We start from the raw sequence: 19,795 nt of genomic DNA, 5'->3' as shown, positions 1-19,795 counted from the left end.
TGCCCTCTATGTAAATCTGATTCTGATACAAAGCACGGGCTGTGTGATTCCAGACTACAATGGTTTGAGTCTGACACTCTCCTAATCATACAGCTGAAACAGACAAAATATTTTCAAAGCAGTTTTGGACTTGTTAATGAGACAGGTTCATGTGATGCAGGAACCCGAGGACGGGACAAGGAATGTGTTGCAAAGTGGAGAATCAACGACAAAAATGGCTGTATTGGCATTATAACCTCACACCTTTTCAGTGGCTGACAGAGTGAGTAGATCAGCAATTAATATATTTTTGAGAGGATTTGTGGCAAAGACTTGAGATTAGTTGCACTTGGAACCATAAAACCATAGAATCCCACCAGTGTGGAAACAGGCCATTTGGCCCAACAAGTCCACACTGATCCTCCAAAGAGTTACATAAGTTATTTGCTGAACAGTCCTGCGCACCTGTAAGGGTTGCTTTCCATTTCTTTGTGAAAGAAAAAGCCATCAAAGTGTGATTCACCCTGGAAGAGAAAAGGGTCTTCCTCATCATCTGCTTTATTTTTAGCCCCTACTAATGGGAACGTAGTCAGACACAGTCAATACTGTGATTTTATCAAGAGGACTGCTCTGTAAGATTGTGGGGGTGTATTTGCTGAGCAAAGCTGTGACACTTGCTGACACGCCTGGAACAGCAGCCCATTGAGACTGCTGCCGACTGTGGAGCTATGGACTAATGTTTATGCCAATAAGATTGGGAGTCATTGACAATGTAAATATTGAGTAGATGGAAAAAAGGGAGAACAGAGCAGACATGATGCTTGTCAAGAGGTCTTGGTTCTTCTAGTTGAAACTAATGTGGTTAAAGATAACCTTACTGCAGCCTATGTCCAAGCCTCTTAGAGTGCAAAAGATCAAGGTTCTAAAACATTGACTTCCACCACACTCATTGTAAAAACAGCTATGGAGAAAGATTGAAAAAATGTCAACACGTGTGTGAGTTGTATGTGTGTGTGCATCTGTGATTTGGAAGAGCTAACTTAAGAGTCAGAGTTATACAGCGTGGAAACAGACACTTCGGTCCAACTCATCTATGCCCACCAGATATCCTAAATTAATCTGGTCCCATTTGGCAGCATTAGGCCCATATACTGCGAAACCCTTCCTATTCATGCAGCCATCAGATGCCTTTTAAATGTTGTAATTGTACCAGCCTCCACCACTTCCTCTGGCAGCTCGCGCACCACGCTCTGTGTGAAAAAGTTGTCCTTCGGATCTCATATAAATCTTTCCCTTCTCACCTTAAATCTATGCCCTCTAGTTTTGGACTCCCCGACCCTGGGACAAATACCTTGGCTATTCATCTTTCTTGCAGATCTGATCCCTAGTCTCCTTCATTCCTTGAATCATCCACTTATGATTCTCTGCCGTTGCTATATAACTGGCGCACGTTAGGAGTGAGGTCAAACAGTAGGGCAACCCCTCATACCACTGTTAGCTCATACATTCATTTAAAATGGGAGAGGGAGCATGTCATTCAGCCTATTGAGATTGTTCTGCCACTCAATAGGATCAGTGCTAACCTGATTGATAAGTGAGTCAAAGGCATGACAATCAAAACTCTGCCTAACTCAACCTACAATAAATTCAATGACTTACCCCTTTTTGCAAGGAGAATTCCAAAGATTGATGACCTTCTCAGAGAGGAAATTCCTTCTAATGTCAGTCTTCAATGAGGAACCCCTTATTTTTAGAAGCAAAAGCAGAAGTTGCTGGAAAAACTCAGTAGATGTGCCATTTTCTGTGGAGAGAAATCATAGTGAACATTTTGGGTCCACTAATCCTTCTTCAGAACTGATTATAGCCAGGGAATGTTTGAAATTTGTGCAGACGATGGGGTGGATAGAAGCGGAAGGAGGAAACTATAGATTGGGATGGTGCTGAGACAGCCAAAACAATACTTTGGCAGACAAAGGGATGGATAAAGGTCAGCCTGGGAGAATCAAGAACTGCTGATGGCAACCAGTGTAGCTGACAATGGGTTGTGTGTGGTATCAACCCTTGTGTTGACAAGTCTTGGTGTGTGGGGGCTGGGGTAAGGATGTGGAAGAAGGTGCTCAGGCCCTAAAATTATTGAACTCGATTTTACGTCCTGAAGACTGAAGGGTCTCCAAGTGGAAAATGAGATGCTTATCTTCCAGGTTGTGTTGAGCTTCGCTGGAGCACTGCAGCAAACCTGTGTCAGAGATTTTGGCAAGGGAACATGGTAGTGTGCTGAAGTGGAAGGCAAGAGGAAGCTCAGAATGCATTTTGTCTTTGGACTTCCCCATGAAGGGTAACATCTTCTCAGCATCTTACCTGTAAGCCCCTTTGGAATCTGATTTCGATAAGATCACCTCTCAATCTTCTGTACTCCAGTGAGCACAGTGCCAGTGTGCTCAACCTTTCCTGATGATGAAACTAACCCCATTCATCCGCAGAATTAGCTGAAGGGAATAAGCAACTCAACAGTTGATGGGCCAGCTCTGATCCCTGCGGCACTCCACTCTCATTGCTGTTTGACAAATTCAAAAAAATTGCTCCAGTATAACAGGCAAGATAGGTGAAAGCTGGATTAGCCATTGTTCCTCCTGTACTCAATCCCACGGCCCAGAGAGCCCAGAACTAAGCATAACAGGCATCATCTGATACAAGTAATTGTTCACCTTCACAGCTTAGGACCAGCGTCACTGAGGTATACTTACAGCTGGGACACTGCTCCATTCAAGAATCATTCCTCTGTGTCCATTTCCAACCTGCACTCTGCAAGGTGCACACTGCTCACACTTTGAAAGGTCAGCCTGACACCATCAGGGAATAGTTGGCCAGCTCACAGCCTGTACGTTCGATTCACGTCTCCCCTCTGCACTGTTGATCTGTGCATATTGTAGATTTAATCTGGCTGTTCAGCTTAAACACATAGCAAGAGGGGTAGACCAAATAGAAGGCAGTACAACAAACGGTCACTAGATTTTTCCATGGAAGACAAAGGTTTTCAAATAATGAGAGAATGAGGAAATTGTGCCTACATTCCCTGGAATTTGGAAGTGCAAGAGGTGATCTCATTGAAACATGTAAGAATCTGAACAGGTTCCAATAGTTGTTTATCACTGGCTGGGAAATCTAAAACACAGGATAAGGGGTTAACCATTTCGGACTGGGCATTGTGACTCTTTGGAATTCCTTACTACGGAGGATTACGGATGAACCATCTTGAAATATATTTAACACTGAGATTGACAGAATTTTGTTCTTTTAAGGGATCAAGGGATTTAGTGAGCTGGTGGAATTGAAACCAAAGATCAGCCATAGCCATACTGGATGGTGGAGTACTTGATGGGCTGAATGGTCTACTCCTAATCTTCAGTCAGTGACAGAAATGATAGAACCATTTGAGGCTGAGTAGGTTAACCTCTTCAAAAGAGGAATTTACGAAAGGAAGGAGATGATTCAATCTCTCACACATATCTTATCACTCAGTTAACTTCCATCTGTTCAGTATCCAAACTCCATTGACCTGTATCTCTTTTGTCTCTATTCATACTTTCTTGGAATAAAAATCAGATCAGTCACACTTGCAATATTTTCAATTGACTTCCAACCTCAGCAGACGTATTTGAGGAGGACAGTGTTTCAAGTTGGGCGGCACGGTGACACAGTGGTTAGCACTGCTGCCTCACAGCGCCAGAGACTCGGGTTCCATTCCCGCCTCAGGCGACTGACTGTGTGGAGTTTGCACGTTCTCCCCGTGTCTGCGTGGGTTTCCTCCAGGTGCTCCGGTTTCCTCCCACCATCCAAAGATGTGCAGGGTCAGGTGAATTGGCCATGCTAAATTGCCCGTAGTGTTAGGTAAGGGGTAAATGTAGGGGAATGGGTGGGTTTCGCTTCGGCGGGTCGGTGTGGACTTGTTGGGCCGAAGGGCCTGTTTCCACACTGTAATCTAATCTAATCTAAAAAAAAATCTAATCTAAAGTTAACACTCTGTGAGGAAGTGCTTTGTGATGCTGGTCCTCCAGAATTGTAGATCACAGTTTGAGGTCATGCCTTCTTATCCAGACTGTCACCACCCAAACTTATTTACAGCAGCAACTCCTTCCATCATCTTCAGTGGCTAAGTGTCAGATCAGTGAGATGTCAGGGTATTGAGATAAATATAGACAGGGATGTTGGAATGTCCTTTAAATGATGAATCCCTGTCCTACAGCAAAGTTATAGACTAGAGGCATAGCAATGGATAGACACTGCATGTGGTCAGATTATCTCTGAGAATTACTTCAGGAATACTTATGCATCATTTAATCCAAGGAGATTAAACATTTTCTGATTCAATTTAATGACAGGACAGGTTTGTGAAAACTCTTTGAGGATGTGATGCCCTGCTCCTGTTCTGCACCGTATATATCTCTTACCTGTTAAAACCAAGCTTTTAGGTCAGATTCTGAATATTTGGTGTTCCTACAGTGAGCTCCTGACTGCTGAACTCCATTTTAGTATATGGGAAGCAGACTGAAACTAGAGATTTCAATTCATTCAAGACCCATACACTTCAGTGAGTTAAATTTCGCCCAGTAGAATTTTCAAACATAGTCCCTGCTTCTGCAGGGTGGCATGTTGGTACAATGGCTAGCATTGCTGCTTCATAGCTCCAGGGTCACAAGTTTGACTTCAGCCTGGGGTGATTGTCTGTGTGGAGTTTGCACATTTTCCCTGTGGCTGTGTGTTTTGTGTTTCCTCCCACAGTCCCAATGATATGGTTAGGTCCCACCCCTATCCGCTTTCCATAAAGACCATTCCCTCCACAACTCCCTGGTCAGCTCTACGTCCTCCACCAACCCACCCTCCCTTTCTGGCACCTTCCCCTGCCACCGCAGGAAGCACAAAACCTGCGCCCACACCTCCCTCCTCACCTCTGTCCAAGGCCCCAGAGGAGCCTTCCATATCCATCAAAGTTTCACCTGCACTTCCACATATGTCATTTACTGTATCCGTTACTCCCAATGCAGTCTCTGCTACATAGGGGAGACAGGACACCTACTTGCAGAGCACTTCAAAGAACATCTTTCGGACACCAACCAACCCCACCGCGCCGTGGCCAAACACTTCAACTCCCCCTCCCACACCGCCAAGAACATGCAAGTCCTGGGCCTCCTCCACAGCAAACCCTAACCACCTGACACCCGGAGGAAGAATGCCTAATCTTCCGTCTTGAGACCCTCCAATCACACAGGATCAGTGTGGATTTCACCAGTTTCCTCATCTCCCCTTCCCCCACCTTATTCCCAGTTCCAACCTTCCATCTCACACTGCCCTCTTGAACTATCCTACTTGTCCATCTTCCTTCCCATCTATCCGCTCCACCCTCCTCTCCAACCTATCACCAGCTTCATCTACCTATCGCATTCCCAGCTACCTTCCCCCCAGCCCCACCTCCCTCCCATTTCTCTCTCCAACCCTATGGCTCACAAACCTCATTCCTGATGAAGGGCACTTGCCCGAAATATCGATTCTCCTTCTCCTTGGATTCTGCCTGACTGGCTGTGCTTTTCCAGCACCACACCCTCGACTCTGATGTCCAGCATCTGGAGTCCGCACTTTCTCCTATGTTAGGTAGATTGGCCATGCTAAATTGCCCGTAGTGTCCAGGGCTGTGCAGGTTGGTGCGTTAACCATAGAAAATGTAGGGTTGACAGGGATAGGTAGGGAGTGGCTCTGGGTGGGATACTCTTTGGATGGTTGGTGTGAACTTGGTGGATCAAATGGCCTCCTTCCACACTGTAGAAATCCGTCTATGACTGGAAGACACAAGAACCAATTTATGTGGGAGCAAGCTGCACACATGGCAATGTGAAAACAACCAGTTAATTTGTCTTTTTGCGATATTGGCTGAAGGAAAAGTATTGGACAATGAGACTGGGATAACATGAATACAAAAGCAACATACTGTGGACACTTGGAATTTTGATATAGTAAGATGCTGGAAGGTCTCAGCTGGTCAGACTGTAGAGAGAGAATTAGCATTAATGATTTAGAGGGATAACTCAGTCCCTCCCCAATAATTGCTGTGATAAGTTTTAAATCTATCCGATAGGGCAGGTGGAGCCTTTGTTTCACACTATGTCCAAAGGTAGAAATGGGAAGGAATCACAAGATGGAAAACTATCCCTGGGGAAAGCCTATGTTGGACACCGCATCTATTTGAAACAAAGAGATGCAAGGCGAGAGTGAGTAATGGGCCAAAAGCCAGCATTGTTTAAAGAGACTGGCTCAGCAGAAACAGCAGCTTGAATTTGATTGAAGTAAACAATTACATTTTACTTTGACTGCAACCCTAACCAACAAAGACTGAGAGTTCGAAATTGAATTGTTAAAAAATCTAAACTGGTTCACACCAGATCCATTGGAATTGATTGGGGGGGTTTGAGGCTAATGGCTTTTGTGCTCATCCAGCTTTTAAAACTGCTCCGATCAGAGATACAGACCAGTCAAATCAATTTGTTTTAAATCTTACAGTTGAATGTTGTTATATGTGAAGCTATGAAATGAACACGTAAGAGATTCCCATAGAAATGTTTCCTGATTCACGCATTGTTTATGAAAAGATTGTTGTACAAAGATAATCACACATTTCCACTTACTCTGTGAACACCTCTTCTATGTAAAATAGGCAATCTGTTGAGATATCGCAATGTGGATTATTAACAGAGTCATTGAGTTGTACAGCACAGAAACAGACCCTACAGTCCAAGGCCTCCCAATCTGACCTCGTCCCATTTGCCAGCATTTGGGTCATATACCTCTAAACCCTTCCTGTTCATACACCCATTCAAATGCCTTTTAAATGTTGCAATTGTATCAGCCTTCACCACTTCCTCTGGCAGCTCATTCTATACATGTACCACCCTCTATGTGAAAAAGTTACCCCTGTGGTCCTTTTTCAAATCTTTCCCCTCCCACCTTAATCTATGTGCTCTAGTTTTAGACTCCCCCATCCTTGGCTATTACCCTGTCCGTGCCCCTCATGATTTTATAAACCTCTATACGGTCATCCCTCAGCCTCCAACGCTCCAGGGAAAATAGCACCATCCTCTCCCTATAGCTTAAACCCTCCAATCCTGGCAACATCCTTGTAAATGTTTTTTGCACTCTCTCAAGTTTAACAACATCCTTCCTAGAGAAGGGTGACCATAATTTACACAGTATTCTAAACGTGGCCTCACCAATGTCCTGTACAGCAGCAACACGATATACCAACTCCTGTGTACAATATTCTGACTAATGAAGGCATGTCAAATGATTTCTTCACCATCCTGTGTACTTGTGACTCAATTTCAAGGAAATATGCACCTCCATCCCCAGGTCTCTTTGTTTGGCAACACTCTGCAGGGCCTTACCATTAAGTGTATAAAAGTCCTGCCTGATTTGCCTTACCAAAATGCAACACCTCATATACCTAAACAAAACTCCATGTGTATTATCATCAGCAAATTTACTAACCATACCTCCCTTGTACACATCCAAACCTTTTCTATAAATGATGAAAAGCAGTGGACCCAGCACCGATCCTTGTGGTCAATAGCAGTTTTTTTTAATGATCTGCAATGCTTTGAGCAGTGGCTTCAGCATCGGTGGCAGTTTTCCTGTATTTTTTGTGAAGTATGACATTAACCATGCTGACAAGTTAGGTTATAGTGTGTAATGGGCACTGATGCAACTACATTGCCCAAGAGAGAAGCCATTGTAGAAGCACCAGCAGCCACTACACTTAACACATTGACAGAGTGTGAAAAAATCCCACAACAATCTTTTTAAAATCTTTCATGGCATGAGGGAGTTGGTAGTAAGCCCAGCATTTATTACCCTTCCCTGAATGCCCTGAAGGTGGTTCTGAGGCACCTGCGACGTGATACAGTGTAATAGCTGATGGTACTTGCGTTAACTCCTGTAAAATAAATATGAGACATCGGTCACATGGTATTGAAGAATTTACTGAATTTTTATTAGAGTTCCTGATGTCTCCATATGCATATTACATTCATAGGGAGTTGCATATCTGGGCTCAAGTGAGGCAATCTGAATGTTTTATAACTTGTTTAGCTTAACATTTAATGCTGCAAGAGGACAAAGCTCTGTAAGATGAGCTTTAGGTCACATGCTATGATATGGTGATAACATCCTGAGCATGTCTCTTAAAGGTATATCGCATATCTACTGCAAACTGCAATGCATCAGTCGTCTTCAACTAATACTATGTACATCGTGTAGGGACATATGCTGCACCATCAAGGAGTGAGTTTCAAGCTGCTGACTCAGTAACAGTCAGGATGGTGTGCGGTTAGGAGAGGAACTTGCAGGTGGTGATGTTCCCATGTATCTGCTGCCCTTGGCTTTCTAGGTGGTAAGGGTTGCAGGTTTGGAACATGCTATTGCAGGGACCTTGGTGAGTTACTGCAGTGCGTCTTGTAGATGGTTCACAATTCTATAGAATTAAGTATTGTTGAAGTATCATTATTGTTGTAACTTGGGCAAATGCAACAACCAATTTATACACAGACAGCAATAAAGTAAATGACCAGGCAATCTGTTGTAGATGGTATTAGTTGAGGATGAAGTACTGTATGTGTTTATTTGATGGTAGCTATGATGTGGAGGTGCCGGTGTTGGACTGAGGTGGACAAAGTTAAAAATCACACAACACCTGGTTATAGTCCAACAGTTTTATTTGGAAGTACAAGCTTTCAGAGCGCTGCTCCTTCATCAGGTAACTAATTACCTAATTAAGGAAGAGCGCTCTGAAAGCTACAAGTTCCAAATAAACCTGTTGGATTATAACCAGGTGTTGTGTGATTTTTAACTTTGTTTATTTGAGTCATGAGATATTTAAAAACCATCAAAAGCAGAGTCTCATTGTAACAACCCATCAAAATGAAGACATACTGACTGTGCAGCAATACCTCGGTACCCCCTCTGGAGTGTTAGCTTTACTTTGTGTTCAAGTCACAATCAGTCAGAATCTTTTTCCCACAATTGACATGTCTAATACCAGGGGACTTACATTTAAGGTGAGAAGAGGAAACTTCAAAGGAGATGTGAGGTACAAGTTTTTTATGTGGAGAATAGTACGAGGTTGGAACCCACTGCCAGCGTTGATGATGGAGGCAGGTACAATAGGGTCAGCTCATTCCATATATGCACCACTCTCTGCGTGAAAAAGTTGCCCCTTGGGTCCCTTTTATATCTTTCCCCTCTAACCCTAAACCTATGCCCTCTAGTTCTGGACTCGCCCACCTATCCTATCCATGCCTCTCATGGTCTTATAAACCTCTATGGGGTCACTCCTCAGCCTCCAATGCTCTGGGGAAAACAACCTCAGCCTATTCAGCCTACCTCTATCGCTCAAATCCTCCAACTCTGGTGACATCCTTGTAAATCTGTTCTGAACCCCTTCAAGTTTCACAACATCCTTCCAATAGGAAGAAGACTAGAATTGCACCAATATTCCAAAGGTGGCCACACCAACATCCTGTACTGCTGACACATGACCTCCTAACTCCAATGCTTGATGCTCTGTCCAATAAAGGAAAGCATACCAAATGCCATCTTCACTATCCTATCTACCTGCGACACTGCTTTCAAGGAGCTATGAACCTGCACTCTAATGTCTCTTTGTTCAGCAGTATTCCTGAGGAGCTTAGTGTATAAGTCCTGCTAAGATTTGCTTTCCCAAAATGCAGCACCTCACATTTATTGAAATTAAACCCCATCTGCCACTCCTCAGCCCATTGGCCCATCTGATCACGATCCCATTGTAATCTGAGGTAACCTTCTTCGATGTTCGCTACACCTCCAATTTTGGTGTCATCTGCAAACTTACTAACTATATGTCTTACGTTCACATGCAAATCATTTATATAAATGACGAAAAGTAGTGGACCTAGCACTGACCCTTGTGGCACTCCACTGGTTACAGGCCTCCAGTCTGAAAAACAATCCTCCACCACCACCCTCCGTCTTCCAATCGGGGTCACAAGTCCAAGGTGAGGCAGAAAGGTTTAAGGGAACTATGTGTGGAAAGTTCTTTACATGTTGCCAGTGGAGATGGTAGAGGTGGACACTATAACATAATTTAAGATGTATCTAGACAGATACATGAATGCGCAGGGAGCAGAGGGATACAGATCCTTGAAAATAGGTGACAGGTTTAGATAGAGGATCTGGATCAGTGCAGGCTTGGAGGGCCGAAGGGCCTGTTCCTGCTATAATTTTCTTTGTTCAGAAATAGGGCTGTAGGTGCTCCAGTTCATACCAGAATTTCCACATATAGGCTGTATAGGACATTGGTGAGGTCACTTTGGAATACTGCATACATTTTTTGTCACGTTTCTATAGGAATGATGTTGTTAAACTTGAGACGATACTGAAAAAGTTTACGTGATGTTGTTGAGATTGGAAGGTTTATGTTGTAGGGAGAGGCTGAATAGACTGGGGCTTTGTTCCCCGCAGTGTCAGAGTGAGAGCTAACCTTACAGAGGTTTATAAAATCATGAATGGCATGGTGTGCAGCACTCCAAAACTGGAGGGCATAGATTTCAGATGAGAGGGGAAAGATTTATAAAGGTCCCGAGGATAACTTTGTCATGCAGAGGATGGTGCCTTTCTGGAAGGAATTGCCGGAGGAAGTAGTGAAGGCAGATACAGTCACAACATTTAAAAGCCAATGGATGGGTATATAAATAGGAAGGATTTAGAGGGATATGGACCAAATGCTGGCAAATGTGACTAGGTCAGATTGGATGTTTGTTCAGTGTGGATGAGTTTGATCGAGGGGTATGTTTCCATGCTGCATTGACTCTGTGACTCTTTATAGAGCAGAAATCAACGAAACATTTATAGATGCCAAAATGATGCTGAGAGTCTTTGTAAAGATGGATGAAATGGGTAAAATTCAAAAAGGCTGTTTGAAAATTTGTATGGGGCAAACAATAGCTGCCAAAATGAAATGATAGTTAATCTATCTGTATGAAATCTGAGCAAATGTGGACTCTGTTACCTGTTTCCATCAATATCAAGCCCTCTTTGATCCTGTAACAGTTAAAATTTAAAATACCATGATGAGAATACCTTCAACTCACTTCCATTCCATTAATGTTCACTTCCATGTTCTCATCTGAAAAATGCAAAAAAACCCAATAATTTGATGTCAAAATCATGGTGAGACTAATGGCACTCAGTTATTAATGTGCAAATGCTGTAGTAACTTCAGGCACACAGTTAAATGTAGAAATTCAAAGGTTGCACTACCAGATGCACAGCTCTGTCATTAGCCCTGTGAAAATGGTATCTCGATATCTGGGGTGAAATTACAGCATTTTTGCATCGTAGATATGAGCTAACTCACCATGGAATGTGAATCCCTATTCATTTCAGTCTAAGTGTCCTTTTACTGTTATTTCCATTAAACATTATCTACAATTATCACAAAAGTGTACTCTCATTCCTTCAGACAGTAATTGTTGTTGAAGATTTCAACAACGGAAAGTGTGATTTATTTTACTTTGGCCTTCTTTCTCTCTTGCTCATTTTTTTACTGCTCTCTCGACTCCTTTTTCCACAACTGGCTTCACATTGAATCTGTCAATGCTAATTTACTTTAATCTTCCTCAATCCTGAACTTGATTTCTGAACAGACTTCAATGTGATTGAGTAAGCAGGAATCCTGAACGTAGGGATCTTTCATCATGTTTGTTATCAGCTCACACAAGTTCAAGTCTAATTAATGTGGTCCTAATAGTATAACCCATTAAACCTGTAACAGTAAAAAAAAATGTGTGGACTATTAGTTGAAAACATACCTTCCATTTATTAATCAAAAATTACAAATTAACACTACAAAAGAATTGTTGCCTGTTTGTCCATCAGATTGGAATGCTAATGACTTCCCTTTACCATCTTGTTATACTGGTTAAAATTGTTGTCCAAACATCAACTTCTACAGGCTCGAGAGGCCTCACATAACTATACTCCCTGTTAACCTAAGTTGAGCTGATTTACATGGATATCTGAACACTGGACAGCAAGATGGCAAGAAAAATCAACAGGGGATGAGTGATTTCTCACTCCTTGCTTGTATGGGTATACTTGGCAGTTCAGCTCCCACTGGCCACTTATGTTACTGAGACTACAGATTACATTCTCCCAAATGACACTGACAACTAGTGGTTTAACCAACACATTTGGAAGGGGTAGTCCTTGGTAGTTCTGAGGCTGGGCTTATTTCAGAAAACTGTTGGAGTGAGAACATGACAAATGTGGGATTTGGCAAGATCAAAGAGCTGAAAACCCTGCTTTACCCAAACAAATTTTGTACACTGACTTCTGCAGAGTTGTTATGTGACATAATAGGAGTAGAGACATAAAGTGATAAAAATATTCAGCAGCTAGGAATTGTTGACCTGAAGCGATCAATATGTTTCACTGGTGGCTGCTGGATATTTTTAGCTTTGTTAGTTTTTAGTTCAGATTTCCAACATCTGCAGGATTTTAACGTTACAACACCAAATATTTTGATCTCTGATAATTACAGCTTGCTTTAGAAAGGTTTCTTAAAGCTCTCCATCATGAGGATTATGCTCACCTCTTGTGTTGTAGCCTGATAGAGATTGTTTGCCATAATTGATGCATTTAAAGGGATTTAGTTAAGCACACAAGGGATAAGATAGGGCTAGATTGGTAGGATTGAATGAAGAACAGGAGGCTCATCTGGAATAGAAAGTAGACAGGCCGAATAGCTGTTTCTGTGAATGATTCATTAACCAGTCACTCCATCATTATGTGACTGTCAAGAAGATAGTCAATTAGAAAGACCAAGGATCTGAGCAAAGTGGACTATGATGAGCAGAGTGGCAGAATAAGATTCAGAATCCATCAAGACCCATCTTGCCATTTGGGGCATCTCACTCCAGCCTTTATGCTACTTGCCAAGTGGTGAGGCACGTTTTTCACTTGGCAGTGTGGAGTTGCCAATTAAGTGATTATAGTTTGTTAAATGCCTTGTTGACAAACCAACATGTCTAATTAATGTTCAGCTTTCTAATTTACCAAAACTCACCAAACAAACTTGATGTGAAAACCAGAATGGCTTCCTGGCAGCTCCAGCTCACTGCTGGCTGTAAATGATCTCCATGTTTGACACAAGGCAATGACATCTCAGGGAACACTCCTTGGGTACTGACTACACGCACCCCAGATCGAGTTATCTGCCAGTCTGTCACCACTCTTATAGTACATTTCCAAAGTTAAAAATCACACAACACCAGGTTATAGTCCAACAGGTTTAATTGGAAGCACACTAGCTTTTGGAGCAACGCTCCTTCATCAGGTGATCACAATCACCTTAGGATTTCAAAGATGGTGTGTGTGCCATCTGTGGTAGTGAATTCTGGGATGTCTGCTGTTATTTTGGGCATGGCATGTAATAAAGTGGACCTGGAATTGGATGTGAGAGGCACCATAGGGAGAGGTAGGTAATTAGTATTTGGCAAGAGAAATCATTAGGTCTCTCAGAGGAATACCCTACCAAAAACTCAGCACAACTCAGGCTTAGCCAAAATACAAAACATTCAGCCCTTCCTCTTTTTTTCATTTAGCAATATTGATGCATCTGTTTAATTGTTTACTAGACTTCATGAAATAATTCCACCAGCCAGTAATTGCAGTTATATTTTGTCATTAACCAAGCTGTGACTAAATGCATGTCAAAAAATTTCATCAATCCGTGATTACAAACAACATTCTTGGCTTCATCAAACTGTTGTTGTTAAAACTTTAACTAAAATGAGGCACGTCACTTTATCTGTAACAGATCCTCCCCTTTAACATTTCTCAGTTGTCCTGGTAATTGTAAAGGTTGCCTGTTTAATACAATTAATTACATTGAACGCTGATTAATTCACTTGGTGTGAGTCAAATAGAGGAAGCGAACAGTTTGTCTCTGACCTCAGTATAAATATGAATTAATAGGGTCAGCATTTTATGGAGAATTAATTTGAAAAAAATTGCACAGCAGAAGACATTTTGGTTTTATACATAAGCTGGACTCAAATTGCTTTCTCAATGAGGGACCTGTCAGCGCTGCTAATGAATTAATTTCCAAAATCAGTATAATTTTATTGCAAAATCCCTGGATTAAACTACTGAAGAAGCAATCTTAATTATCCATGAGTTCAGTTGGGATTCAATTAAACCTGAAGCTACTGAGATATGATTTGAGAGCACCTTAGGCTACTCCTGGAGCCTGGGCATCACCGTGAATTTATCAAACATTTCCTCATAATATAAATGCCTGCGTACTTTCATTTTTTCATTAAATCGAGAGCTGACTAACAATAAGTTGAATTGGCAGAAGCTGAAGGCAGCAGGCACTACATTTACTTTTCCCTGACACCAGCCAAACCTGCAAGTGGAAGAGAATTCATTGACTTAAACTGTCAGATTGTCGCTGAGCTGACTGGTGGAAATTATTTGCAATAGTTGGTTACATCTTGGTGACTCTCAAACTGTTGCCCCAACGCATTTGCTAACTGTTGTGATTGGATAGGAGTAGGGAGTAGTAATTGACTGGGGGAGGTGAAAACTTTAGTGATGATATTAAAAGGGATAAAGGATTGGTGGCAGAAACTTTGTCTTTTTAGATCTTCCTACACTGGCTGGTGTATAAGACAGACAGTGGGTGTGCTCATGTCTGTTACTTTAGCGAGTTTTTCCAGGAATGGGTTGCTGTGAGCAGAGGTTAGAATTTGGAGGCATTACTCCATGTCAAATTTCAGAAGGGAGTGGAAGGACATTGCTTGGACAATGGTCAGATTCTTCATCAGCAAGAAATTCAAAGGTTATTTGATGGAAATGTAAAATTTGAAACACAAACAGATCAAGCATGATCTTATTGAACACCAAGAAATTTTAAAAGGCTGAATGATCTCCTTTAGCTCCTATTTTTGTACATGTGCATATTAAGTATAGTTGACCAGGAGACTTTACCACACTTACTGCCTTCCATGGATGTATTGGAAGGAACTACAAGTTGATGACCAATCTGTTTGGACTCATCATGGATGCACCTTGCAGGACCATCAAGTCATAAGAGTCATACAGCATGGAAAAAGACTCTTCAGTCCAACCAGTTCATGCCAAACATAATCTCAAACTAAGCTAGTCCCACCTGCTTGTTCCTGGTTCATATCCCCCTGAACCCTTCCTTTTCATGAACTTATCCAAATCTCTATTAAATTTTGTAATTGTACCTCCATCCACCATTTCCTCTGAAGTGAAACTCAAGCCCAGAGATTCTGGTTGAGGCTCAGACACTGCACCACAGTCCTCTCCTTTCCACATGAGGGCAATTAATATTTCAAAAGAGTTTGGGAATGTTCAATAGATAGATCCATTCACTGGAAGATAAAAGGAGTGTATTCAGAGATAACAGATGACAACAAAAATGTAGGAAGGGTCACATGTGTCATCTTCAGAGTCAAGAAATTAAGGATTTCCTGAAACCTTTGGGCTGAAACCTTAATGCAATACTGAGGGGCTGTTACACTGCTGGATGTTGTCAATCAGTTGAGATCTTAAAGTAAGGCCCCAATTCATCCTCAAGTCAATGTCAAAGGTCCCATAATGAAGAAGAGCGGGAACATTTTTTAGTTCCTGGCCAATATTTATATCTCAATAAACATAATCAACATCACTAAAGTAGATTGCCTGGTCATTGCGTCATTGCCATTTGTGGGAGCTTGCTGTGTGCAGCAAATTGACTGCCATGGGTGGCATGGTGGCTCACAGTGCCACCGACCTGGGTTCCCTTGCATGATTGTATGTGTGGAGTTTGAACATTCTCTCCGTGTCTGCATGGGTTTCCTCTGGGGGCTTCGGTTTTCTCCCATGGTCCAAAGATATGCAGGTTAGGGTGGATTCGCCATGTTAAAATGCCCATAGTGTCTGGGGATTTGCAGGCTAAGTGGGTTAGCCATGGGAAGTGCATGGTAATAGGGATAGGGTGGTGGGTTTGGTCTGGGTGGGATGTTCCTTGGAGGGTTAGCATGAACTCTATTTACTCAGAATACTAGGAGTGTGAAACAGTCTGCCTGCAACAGTAGAAGACTCACCGACGTTAAGGGCATTTAAATGGGCATTGGACATGCATTGGATAATCATGGAATGGTGTAGGTTAGATGGCCATCAGTTTAATTTCACAGGTCGGCGCAACATTGAGGGCCGAAGGGACTGTACTGCGCTGTAATGTTCTATGCTCTATGATGGGCCGAATGGCCTGTTTCCACACTGTAGGGATTCTATGATATTGGTTGAGGGATAATTATTAGTGTGGTAATACAGGAAACCTCCCCCACTCTTCTTCAGAAAAGTGACGTGGGATCTTTGCTGACCAACTGAGAGAAGACACAGAACCTGTATATAACATTTCAGAAGAGATGGAACCTAGAACAGTGCAGCAGTCCTTCAGTGCTATGCAGGGAGTGCCAGTTTGGGTGATGACCTCCAGTTGCTGGAGAAGGGTGTACAGATCTTTGTTTGAATCTCGCCTTCCTCAAACAGAAGAGGAGCAAGCATATGCCTGGGGGAATCTCAACAACTGTATTCCCTACTTGTTTCAACCTGGAGAGATTCACCATTACACATCGATGCAACCAGGCTTACAATGATTGCTGCCCATGTGGGAAGATTTATGACCATAAACATAGATTTCAATGAAATTGTTCAAGATTCAGCAAATGCCACTGATTCACCAGAGAATTACCCCCACCCCACTCTAAAGTGTAAGGCTCAGTCTATGTTCTCTCTGTGGATATCATTAAAATAAAATTAGCTTCCCTATATTTTTGTCAGTGCTTGAAAAGCAGTACTTATTGATTTGAGGCAAATTAACATTAATTGCCCACCGAAAACAAACAGTTCAATTGCAAGACAAATAAATAAAAGATTGTGCAGGAGGCAGGCTCCATGATTAACTCCATTGTATGGATGAAGAAAAAAACCCATTGCTGTTGGAACAGCCTGCAGCATGATTCTTTGTTAGATCGTAAAAATCACATTAATGCTTGCAAACAGCATGTTTGAAGTGCAAATATTGCAGTCCTTGCAGGAATAAACCTTAAGTAGAGGCAGATAATGTTTCTTAATGAGAGGGTGTCCAGTGAGTGATGTTTGTTATCACCTGCTAACTGGATTGCCATATATCCAAGTCTCCATTTGCTGAGGTGCAGAATTATTTTGAGAGGTAAAGAGTGACAAGCATATGCTGAATATCCACTGTACAATATTTAATTCTCTTAGTCACACTGATAGGAAGAATGAATCAGAGATGACCTTCCCATTAAACCCTTCTACTGTTGATGACTGGGCTGGAATGTTAATGACCCCTCTCTTCTATCCCCAATCCTGTCTCTCTGACCCCTAGTCCTTCCTCTTGCCCTCTTCTCCTCCATAGTCCTCATAGTTCTGTACCCGGGTCCAACACCATGCCCCCCCATTCCATTACATCGCCCCTGCCAATCCGTTCACCAATGCTTCCCTGTTCTATTCACCCACCTTCTTCTCATTCCTCTGGATCTTTTCTAGCCCCTATTGTCTAGTCCACAGTCGCCTCTTCATTCTGTTCCATAGGCCTTCCCTAACCCTACACCCACCCCACCATTCCCCTTTGCATCTTGGTACATGTTTTTCATTTGGTGCCCTACTCCCGTTTGATCATTTTGAGAGGAATGAAGAAGCATTTCAAGGAAGCATAGCAATTAAAACCAAGTCTCCCCATCAATAAGAATTTGCTTTACATACACCATGTGCCTGACCTTGCCCCAGCCCCGGCACTGACCTCAGCTTTCCGATGGTCTGTGGTAGAGTCATACGGTCATACAGCATGGAAACAGGCCCTTCGGCTCAACTCGTCCATGCTGACCAGGTTTCTTACATTACTGACAACTCCCTGCCATTGGACCAGACACACCCTATTTACGCCCAGGACCCCGACTCTCAAACACCACCTTCTCCCAGTCCAGCCTGACACCCCGGCCCTACTGCCAGTCGTGGCCCATCCTCATATTGGACCTGGCATTCCTACCCTGCTGGATCTTCATCTTCTCCCTTCCATTGCTCTGTGTGGACTTCTTATCTTCCAATCACCAGGACCGATCCTAAGTACAACGTCCCCCAGCTGACCTCTCTGCATGCTGGCACCCCACTTACCTAGCCCCCTAACCACTTGGAATGCCACCCCCACCCACCCTGGCACTACCACTATCCACCTGTCACCCTACTTACCTAGCACCCTAACCTCTCACTCATCTGATGTACTTTCCACTTGGCAGCAGCTGTCAAAGTGGCAATCTATGACTCTGAATCTTTAACCTTCAGAATCCAGCAGCTGGCTTTTGCGAAAAGGGAGTGTGGTTTACTTTCCTCTGTCAGTTCTACTCTAATAGAAGTACTAAAGGAAACCTGGAGCAGAATCTCCTCTTAGAAATGTGGAGTGCCTTTGTGGTGTAAAAATGAGGCAGAGGAGTTGCCATGCTTGAGATTCCGTTTGACTTATGATCAACAGAGCTCATGCCACGATCTCAGACTGAAAGATTTAACACTCACAGGGATTTGATGAAGGTTTAATTGTAGCCTCTTCTTACCTTTGCTCCATGGGGTACCTGACTATGCACCTCTGAAAGGGGAAGGGTGTAGTATGTGGTATTGTTTCTCATCCAAGCAGAGTATAGTATTGATTACCCAAGCCCTCAATTGGTGACCATAACAGTTGGAAAGTGAAGTCGAGGCCGCAGTCAGTTTAACCATAATTGAGTTCATTGGTAGATCGGTTCAGAGCTGAATAACTTTCTCCTGCTCCTAATTCATAGACCTTGGCTGAATAGAAATGGAGCAACAGACTGCGGAAGTTAGTAAACTCATGTCTGCTGGGTCTAGTTATGTCTCAGGTTGGGCATAGAGGTGGGAAGGAGCCCAACGGATGTTAAGAACTTGCTGTAGAATGTGATCAACTGGTCGCCCTCTCGTCTCTGAATAGAAGATTCATTCCTGAAGGTTCTCCAATTTAAGTGATTTCCCTAGCATAGTTCACTAAAATCATCGCTATTGTCACCCCTCCGTATTCTCAGGACCTATTGCCAGCGATAGTCTGTAGTAATGTGAGGTTTGTGTTCTTGTGAGTAAACAGCAGCAGGTTTTATTGAAGATGCGGATACCGTGAGGATGGTGAGAGAGGACATTTTACTTTGAGCCCTACAGACCTGGCTTCAGGACCTGGTTATTGAAAAATGTGCAACGGTAACCTTCTAATTCTGACCTTGTGTGTGTTACTGATTATAATCGCGCCATAATTAGTAGGCATGTCTTCCCAAAGAGTTACCCTCCTTAATCCTCTCAATTTCTCTTTCCATGTTTAAGGCACTCCTTGCCTCTTTCACCTTTGAGATTTTGGTCAAAATCCCTTTGATCTCTTCATGTGGCTCAGTGTGTCTGGTAGCTCCCTTGTGAAACAAAGTTGGGAATGTGTCACTATATTAATGCGCTACAGCAAGTTGTTGTTAATTTTGGAGTTGGCAGGAAAGGGTTGCGTTCCAAGTCAGTGAGTGACTGGCTGTTTCTGCCAGAAATTAGGGCTCAAATCAAATAGGTTCCCTTTTAAAAACCAAAAGGATAGTAAAAGTAACCCTCTAAAGGAAAATCTGATCACAAGTACTCCACAATAAAAGCTGTCCTGATT

At 42.7% G+C, this 19,795-nt stretch overlaps 1 protein-coding gene across 3 annotated transcripts in view; it reads left to right on the top strand.

Moving 5' to 3' along the window:
• Nucleotides 1–19,795, top strand: part of LOC122555678 (ephrin type-B receptor 1) — a 505,782-nt gene that overhangs the window by 164,012 nt on the left and 321,975 nt on the right. The window lies entirely within an intron of this gene.

This window comes from Chiloscyllium plagiosum, unplaced genomic scaffold (genome assembly GCF_037043375.1).
Source record: "Chiloscyllium plagiosum isolate Xiang-an unplaced genomic scaffold, Cpla_swu_hap1 HiC_scaffold_13, whole genome shotgun sequence".
In the NCBI taxonomy this organism is placed as follows: Eukaryota; Metazoa; Chordata; class Chondrichthyes; order Orectolobiformes; family Hemiscylliidae; genus Chiloscyllium; species Chiloscyllium plagiosum.
The sequence above is the reverse complement of the archived record's forward strand: the minus strand, read 5'-3'. Positions and strand labels throughout refer to the sequence as shown.